At 40.0% G+C, this 9,469-nt stretch overlaps 2 long non-coding RNA genes across 3 annotated transcripts; both read right to left on the bottom strand.

Moving 5' to 3' along the window:
- Positions 1-969: 969 nt before the first annotated feature.
- Positions 970-2,742, bottom strand: LOC119885037. The gene is made up of 3 exons (XR_005441155.1): positions 2,717-2,742; positions 2,337-2,491; positions 970-1,101 (listed from the first exon to the last, which is right to left on the bottom strand). It is a non-coding gene; the product is annotated as an uncharacterized LOC119885037 (long non-coding RNA).
- Positions 2,743-4,806: 2,064 nt separating this feature from the next.
- Positions 4,807-7,735, bottom strand: LOC119885039. Of its 2 annotated transcripts, none has more exons than XR_005441157.1 (3): positions 7,629-7,735; positions 4,984-5,140; positions 4,807-4,849 (listed from the first exon to the last, which is right to left on the bottom strand). It is a non-coding gene; the product is annotated as an uncharacterized LOC119885039 (long non-coding RNA). The 2 variants fall into 2 exon arrangements; XR_005441156.1 differs by lacking the exon at positions 7,629-7,735 and adding an exon at positions 5,618-5,690.
- Positions 7,736-9,469: the final 1,734 nt, after the last annotated feature.

Here is a 9,469-nt window from a genome sequence, read left to right on the forward strand (position 1 = left end):
GGTGATTGCTTATCACAGCTGGGCCACATGAAAAACAAAATAAGTCAGAGAGTTTTGCGAATCCTTGGGATTTGAAATGTTAATTGTCTTCAGTGCAGAGTATCGGCAGGTCTTGAAAATCATTGATTTCAGTTTTCTCATAAAAAGGCCTTAGATTAAAAGGCTTACATTTTATTTACAAAGGTAACATATTTTTTTCTAGCTGCTCTAGGCAGTGTGTGTGATTCTAGAAAATCCCCAGCACTGTTGTTCCAGACCTCTGACCTTTGTGAAATTCATATGTTGACCTAAATTAATTAGTACTTTGCAGCTTAAAGAGGTCCAGGTCATGATTAATGATTAATTAATTATTAGTGGGAAATATTGCTATATTCTACTGGGAAACACTGGTTGAAATGTAATATAAATGTCCATAAATTCATGTACTTGGTGAATAATTCTAGGCCTTATCATCTCTATTGGTTTTCAGTGTCTGTAATGCAGCTCAGTCCGCTCCATCTCTCTGCTCAAACTGAGCATCCATGTTGTGATTGAAAGTGCAGCACCAGTCTGAGCTGAATTAAATTGCCCAACACTCGTAGCAGGTCTGTTTGTGAACAACACCTTCATAGATGCCTATTGGATCAGTGAGGCCATGGCTCATTCATGCCTCTGGGAGACAAATGGCCCACACATAGTGTAGGTCAAGGCGGGAATGAGAGAGAGACGAGAGCACAGGATTAAAAAAACAGACCTGACGCTGCACCCACACAATGCTGAATGCTGTCGACTCCGCTGGCATGGCATACATTAACAACAGGACATTTTGGTGAGTCACCTCGCAATTGATCTGATTTGATACTTAACACAAAACCTGCTGTAAAAGAAGCCTGACAGAGCAGAAGTAAACAAGGTCCAACTAGTGTACTTGAGAGGGGAGGAAAGACTAATTGGCTATGCTGTGAGTGAGTTTTGAAGCTGTGGAACTACCGCTCGGGTAGATGAGGATTTCGACAGGACAGTCATAAGTGTACTTGTCTGCCAGAGTGATGACGACGCTGGTGGCAGAGCGGGCCAGAGGGTCTGCATCAGCTCGGATAGCATGAGACGGGCTCTCTACACCTACACAGAGCACAACCACAGGAGATCAAATAACCAGTGGGTCCACCTCCAGTAATACCAGTAATAACAAACCAGTAGGCCCACGGAAATTACTCCCATTTTAGTCAGGACAGCTTTTATCAAGGAAATGATATTTGCATGTGGAAAGCCATAAGACAGCGAGAGCACATCTCCTGCCCTTCCATGTGCTTAAATGGAAATCCCGAGGCAGAGAGAGCAGCAGCATAGAACTCCCCAGGGTACAGAACAGATCGGGCATCAATGACAACACAAATGACATTGATAAGTCAGACACAGCCTGAAAGGAGGAGCTGGGCTGGCGGCGTGTTGCAAAGTGGCTTGCAGAGGAAGCCGCAAGGATAGGCAGTCTTAAGCAGCTTAAATAAGGTGCCTTGTATTGAATTTGCCAATAAATGCTAAGAGGGAAAGGCTGGCTTTGAGATCGGCTGCTATCCACTGATATGCTGGGATTGTGAGCTGAGCTTGACTTTGTTACCTTAACTTACGCTATGCTCAATTTGTACATGGGAAAAAAATTAGAAAAGATTTAAGAATTACACGTATTAAATGTCTTGCTGTCTTGCTGAGAATTTGATGGGAAGATCAATACCACTCTCATATCTGTAGGATAAATTTGAAGCTTCAGCCAGCAGCTGCTTAGCTTAGCATAAAAACTGGAAACGGGGGACACAGCTAGCCTTGCCAAAGGTGATAAAACCCACCCACCAGCTCTAAAGCTTACTAACCAACACATGGACTTATGTGCTGGACTATTGACTGCTCCCGGCCAAGACATAACCCAGCACACAACCACATCAGTCATATCTACACTCTGTTTTTTGTAAAACAAAGTGATAATCATTGAACTTCAGTTGTGCTGATACCTTTGGACAGAGCATACTAGCTCTGGCAAGTCTCCTGGCTGTAGCTTCATAGCAAATAATCCCAAAATGTTAAATCAACCATTCACAACTTTATATGGCCCACTAATGTTCCCAATACCCAACTAAAAAGAACATTTAGCAAGGTGTGAAAGCAAAACACACAAAAGAACAGTGCTTTATTCCCTTTTCTGCAGCTCACTGCAGGATGCGTCACATTAATAACATCTTATTGCAGACTTGAGAGCTTTCAAGAAGCACTGAAATGCAATTCTTGATTACTGCTGACAAGTGGATTTGCCCTAAGAGAATATATCCAACAAATATGTCACCAGTATTGGTTCATTCTCTAACCTGCGAGGAGATAGGGAGCCCGAATCTCCAGCTGGAAGTTAAACTCATAGTCCATGGAGTTGATGGCCTCCTCCTCCAGTAGTGAAGCCAACCACAGCTGAGGGGAGTTGGGAGTTTGATCATGAGGACTTGAGGCACAAGTGAGCCTGTCCCGCCTAAAAGTAGCAAAGCACAACTATATTAAAACTGAGCCATCTTGAAAAACATGTAAAATGTTAGTATGGTCAGCTTCCATCTAAAAAACACACATTTGTGGCCTAGAAATACAGCCAAACCCAATTTTAAAATACACCAAATTTGAACACAACATGTAACATGCTGTAATTTCAACAAGTTTTTATAATGTTTTATATTGTTTTCATGAATTTATCTGTTCTTACGTTCTGGAGAAGTTTGGAGATAGTCCTGCTCCTCGTTGATGGTCCTCTGTACCCGGGGTGTACACACAGGTGGAGATGAGACCCTTATACCGCCGCTGGCAGGGTGGAGAGCTCAGAAGAAGTACTAACTAGAATATGGACCGTCTCCATAGGAGGGATGATCCCAAGGTTAACAACTAACACTGTCCTTTCCAAATCCTCATCCAACACTATGTGTCCTGTAAAACCAGACTAGATTAGTAAACAACCACATTTTTTTATGTACCACAATTTATATGAATCAGAAGGCAACCAAGCGAATGTAAAGCTGTCTGGAAACTGCTGTTATCTTTAAAGTCATAAATATCTCTTCTCAATCAGAGTTCATTTAAACACTTAGATTAGTACAGTACTCAGTACAGAAGGATTGTCCTCAGAGTTAGTTCTACAGACGGTACTTCTACTCCTACCAAAGAGGTGGTATTATGCTCATTTTCAGGTTCAAAATCTTATTTAGGGGCTGTGACGTCACAGGGATGAAAGGGATGGACTACAAATGAGCCGTTTTCAAGCAGTTCAGAGAGTTTTCCATAAAAATCTGATGAAAATATGGTCAAATGCATACCCAACAAAAGACTTAAAGGGGTACTCCAGCAATTTAGTATTGCAGTTCCTAAAGTTGGGGCACTCATGAGAGACAGACTGCTGATCAAGGGCAGAGATTTCCTTTTAGTCTTTAGTACTATTAAATCTTCACACCCCATAATGCAACTCTAATTGTCCTATAGTGCATGGTCCCTTCTACTGGAATTTGGAAATACTGGAAATTGGAATTTCCATGTTCCCAGTCGGAAATTTCAAGTGGAACGCCCCTTAAGTTGAATTTCTGACTCAGAAAGTTGGGAGAACTTCACCAATCCCGAACTCAAAATCCAAAATGGCTGCTCTAAGCATCAACAAAGTTAAAGCCATAGTAATATCCAACTTCTGTCTTTATTTGTGACTCATCAAATCAGTCGTACACACAATACTGTCCAAATTACATCTGTGGGCATGTTGCTACTGTGTATGTGCAAGAAAACGGGTAATGCATTGTTATCAACTGGTACTGCTAACAATGGCGAGAAGCACTCATCTTGGTTTTACGAAAATCTGTTGTGTACTGGAATGCGATCAACTTGGGAGTGACGTCATTTCCAGCTCTGACTTCCATAGTAATTGGAACGCACCATTAGACCTCTCTGTGTTTGGTAAATGTCTTTCCCATGCTTGCAGTAATGAGTAATGAGGGCTTTCTGTTATAATTTTGATTCTAGATAACCCTGGTAACCTAATCAGGGGTAATTTCTCAGACTTCAGAAAGCACCTTCCAGAGCCACAGAAGATGTTAAAGAACTGATTTCACAGGCTGAGAGTGTATAACTTCATGTAATGTGTAACTGATCTTTATTCAGTGGAGTGCACCTTTAAACCTGCACTAAATTATTTTTTTGGCCACTTATTTACAAATCAAGCAGACATGAAATAAATTTAAAGTCATGTCTCAGGCGAAATGACAAATGTTATTAAATATAATAGTCACTCTCCATTTGTCTCCGCCAACTCCTAGGGGAAATATCTGGTTCTACAGCTGCTAAATGGTCCACTGTGTTCATCGGCTAGTTGACAACTTTGTCTGTCTGTCATCTGGTGCTGAGCAGGTAGTGTACAGTGGGCTTATATGAGATTCTTCACTAAAAACAGCCTGCTGCTGCTGCTGCTGCTGCTGCTGCTGGAAAAAGAGTTGATGAGAGTGGTGAGAGTGAACCATAGACTGTATGAAGTGAACCAACAGAAAATCAAAATTGACAAGACAATTGAAGGGGAACTGCAGAGTCAGATAATTCTCTATGGGTTCATCACTACAACTAGGAGCAACCCCTTTCATAATTACACATAGTAATTTGACCCAGTGCTAATATGACAATATTGATTACAACAGCTTTCATCTTACCACTGCCACTCTGGAGGCCTCCATTAGATGTGTTGCAGCAATCCAAATAACAGTCATCAATTTTTGCCTTGTCTTTGATTTGCAGTGTTATAATCTGACTGGATATCATAGACTCGAACCCACAACAATGGAATTTTCCTCCAGCGGATAAATGAACATCCCTAAAAGGCAGTAGGAGAGAAAAAAGTGAAATTTACAAAGTGTGTTTCAGAGCATAACAGTACATTAATTGAAAGTGGCTATCATTCATACAACGGGAGTATACAAATTAGTCTCCTGTAGTGTTCACACTCACCCTCAATTGCATGGTCCTCGATATTTTCGTAGGTCATAGAGGCTGTCAGGGCCAAAGTATAACCCCTGACACAGGAAGTGATGTCAGAGACACTAAGGGGCAGAGCGCTCCGGTTCTCCTTGTTAATGAGTCCAGGCATGGTGCTTATTTTAGGATTCTGGTTTGTTGCCACATGTAAACACAAAAAAGGTTTTAAACCAACTCATAAGATAATGATATTTTATGCCAGAAGCAAAAGCTGTAGCAAAGCAAAGTGTTTGTTAAATATTGTATAAATATTTAAATATATAAAGAGGATTAAAATAAGAAAATGTGAAAAAATTGTGTGAAATATTCAACTGAAACTAATGACATAATTGAGGAAATTATTAAAACTCAACTCATTATTATGAAATGCTGTTTTCTATTTATTGTAATAATAATAAAGTTCTATTAAATATATTTATTATATATTTTTTTTTAAAAACCCTTCTTCACTCTGCTAACAAATTAAACAACTGCTAGCAAATGTAGCCAGTTAGCTCCTGTTAGCTGGAGCAATGACAATGTCAAAGTTATTTAGTCAAAGTCTGGAAGTTACACAGAAACAACATATACATTTATTTAGCTCAACAAAGTTGCTCATGCTACCTACCTAGCTAGACTGGTAACTTAGCATGGAAGTGAGGAGCCTGTGTTAGAAGTGTTAGCTAGTTTTGTGTGTTTTTCTCTAACATCTATTAGAATCAAACACAGCTGAGGTAACTGTGAATTAACTAGCTAATGTTAGCTGCTGCTCCTGTTAACACTGGTTTGTCGCTTTGATGTTGTAATCCAAGCTCACAACCCAGCCAAGCTAGTTAGCCAGCTAGGTAGGTAGCATGTGCAGCCTAGTTAAGCTCAAGCTCATTCAGTCAGTTTTTACAGCACCAGCTATATAGTTGATTGGTGCTAACTGGCTAAATGTTGATCTTGCTTGCCTAAGGAAGGAGGGATCAACACCACTGTCATGAAAAGAGACATTATGAAGTGGTATGGAATAAAAGTGTTATTAGGGAAAATGTCACTATGTGATAAAAACAGACTTTTGAAATGAGGCATCTTGAAATAAAACTTTCTGATATTTTTTATATATTTCACATGATTTATTCATGTTCCTTCTATAATTGTCACTTTTGTTACCCAGCAATAACATCAGAAACACAGCGGGTTCTCATACACTCAAACAGCTATTATCTAGATCTCAGTTCAGTGAGATATGTATCTAACCTAAAGATAGATATTCCAACCTCAAACGATATGATGTAAAACCAAGGAGCTTTAGGATGGATCACACAGGTAATTTTGAGATAAAGGTCACAGCAGTAAAACACATTTAGGGTGGTATCATCATTACAACACACCAAAAAAAAAAAGAGTATTCAACGCCATGTCAGGTGAAAAACAAAAATTCACATACATAAAGATAAATTCTCAGGGAGGAATGCCACATGCTAATTTATTAAGAATAAAATTATCTGTTGCTTCGGGGACTTGCTTCATTGTTAATCTCCTCCGCCAGTAATCTTGGTTATGTGCTGTGAAGGGTCTGTGTCTGCTGTACGACCAGAGCCCCAGCTTGATAGGAAGTGTTATGACGAAAGCAATTTCCATAGAGACAGCTCTGCTTGCTTGCTTGTGTGACTGCAGACTGACCACTACCATCTCTAAAGTCTGCCTTTATTTTTGATACTGTGACTGATTGCATTTAAAATACCTGGCAATCTCACACAAACCACACAATCATATTTACCTAGGTTACTGTAGAAGGTTCACCTGCATGATCTCCAAAGACACAACCTTCACACTCCCTGACATAAAAAGACCTTCAGAATCAATAAGAAATTCGATCAGTCTTTCATACTCAAACCAGTGTTTTAGGCACCACATGGTTATTGATGGCAAAGAAACAGACTGTTAGTTGTCTGTCTCGACAGTGCCATCATGTGTCCAGTCAACCAAAAATAGGGGCAATCCCTTCATCCCTCTTTAAAAACATTCTCCACATACAGGTGTATAAAATAATGACTTAATGAAAGAAGAATTGAAGCACAGCGGGACTGCAAACTCTCGGTTGTGATGAGACACAGACACTGAACATCAAGACATTTTATCAATTAATCTGAAATTAAATTAATCTTTATAATCTAAATAAGTTTACACTATGCTTTAAAAATAAATTTCTACTTTCTGCATGGCAGGTGTCAGTTTTTTTCAAGGCATCCTTTTCTATACTGTCTTTCAGCTTATAGTAATTAGTGTTACAAGTGGCAGTCCCAGGATACTTCTCTCTTGGTTGGCTCAGTCAAATGAATCACCCTGCCTCCTCCTGGGTTTGCTAAAAGACCACCAAACCATCAACTCAACATTTCCTATGAACACTGCCACACTCCTCTGCACTCATTAGTGTCAAAACAGAGTGCAGATCCTGTGGTAACCACCTGTTGGAACACAGTGTCTGGATATCTGTTTACAGTGTCACCAGTAGTTTTAATCATCTGACTGGTCGACCTTTCTTTATTTTAAACAAATGACAGGGACCTTTAATATATGCATCATCAGAGAGACACACGGCGACGTGAAAATGCATCTGATATAATGATACATTATCAGCCTCATTATCTTACCTTTCATTTGTGTCAGCTGGGTATGCAGCAAGAATCTCTGTTAGAAGTCCACTTATCAGGAAAGATATTCTCCTCCTCTGCGACCTCTCTCAGCTCCCCTTTTTTGTTCTCTCTTGTGGCGTAGAGGGAATGGGAGTGCTGCCACAGTGGCAGAAGCTACAGATGCAGTGGCCACATTGTTAGTTGGATGTACACCGCAAAGAAAAGGAAAGGTAGGAGCTGTTGCAGCAGCAGTTCAATCAAGCACAGCAACATGTGGTTGCAAAAGCGGTTGCATTTATTCTCCTCCCCCTCCTCCTCCTCGCTGTGGATGCTGGAGTTGGAGGGCTTGAGGGAGAGAGAGGGGGGCTGAGACAGTGGGTCCAGTCCTTCCAATAAACATCCCCCTTCCCTTTAGATGCGCATTCAAAGCATCAGCACCACCCACTCACTCCAGTCCTCCCTGACATCAATGACAACAAGAACCATCCAGGTATCTTTTTAATAGCTGGGATCAGAGTGAACACCATGAGAGTGAAAAAAAAAAAGGCTGGAACAGATGGGTGGGTGAGGGAGCACTACATGCCCCCCTCATATCACCTATAATCTCTCTTTCTTCTCTCCGGTGTAATTGGAAAGCTCTTAATGTTTTAAATCCTATGTGGGTGTTTGGCTGTCTCTATGTTTTTGTGATCACTCGGTTTGATCCATCTGTTTTCCTGCAAGGTTACCATGACAATTAATGTGTGTTTATGAAGTCATTTGGTAGTCGTGAAAATGTAGACAGTGTCTGTGTGTGTGTGTGTGTGTGTGTGTGTGTATGCGTGCGTGCGTGTCTTTGTGTGAGTGTGGGTTGGCAGAAACTCAACATCCGCCTCCAAATTGAATCAACCTGCAGCCAATAAAACTCTGTACCCCCCACCCCTCCCTCTTACTGTCTATCTGTTTCTCAACCATTCAAACCCGGTCACACTCACACAAACACACACACTGACACACTTACTTTCTGTCTGTCTCACAACAACTGAACAGTGGAAGGGTTAAAGACAAATTCCACTTAAATGTTATATTATTATTATTTCAGCAGCCGATTGATTGATCTGTTCATTTATTTGTTTTGGTCTATCAGAAAATAATGACAATTTCCCTAAATTCCTAAAGCTTAAGGCAACGTCAACAAATTACTTGTTTTGTCCACCTAATAGTCCCCATAGAATCGGGGACATCAGTCACATTAGACAAAGAAAACATGCAAATCCTATTAGAGATGCTGGATCTTGAGAACATGCAGTATTTTTTACTTAAATGATAACCACACAATAGGTCGGCTAATCATTTCTGCTCTGCTTTGACTAGTGAGTCATCATAATAATAATAATAATCCTTATTTGTAGAGCACTTTTCAAAAACAAGTTACAAAGTGCTTTAACAAGTGTAAAGAATAATACAAAAAAGATAAGAGCATGAAAATTTAATATAAAATTAGTAAAATACAATAAAATAAAAGGGATAAAATAAAGTCAAATAAGATCGGGAAAGGCTCTCCTATAAAAGTATGTTTTAAGAAGGGACTTAAAAGAGTTCACTGACTCAGCCGACTGATTTCCTCGGGCAGGCTGTTCCAGAGCCTCGGGGCCCTGACATAAAACGCTCTGTCCCCTTTAGTTTTCAGTCGAGATCATCAGATGCATGGTAATCAAACATGTCGTTAACAGGTGAACAGGGCTGAAACAATTAGACAATAGAGACATTTATTTATTTTAATTCTTTTTCACACAAAAATTCTCCTCTAATGTGAAAATTTGTTGCATTTCTTTTTCTTACCTGATTTTAAATTGAATGATTTTAAGGCTCTGGACTGT

This window comes from Micropterus salmoides, unplaced genomic scaffold (genome assembly GCF_014851395.1).
Source record: "Micropterus salmoides isolate LMB-PRFRI ecotype aquatic unplaced genomic scaffold, ASM1485139v1 Ms_hic_scaffold_3879, whole genome shotgun sequence".
NCBI lineage: Eukaryota > Metazoa > Chordata > Actinopteri > Centrarchiformes > Centrarchidae > Micropterus > Micropterus salmoides.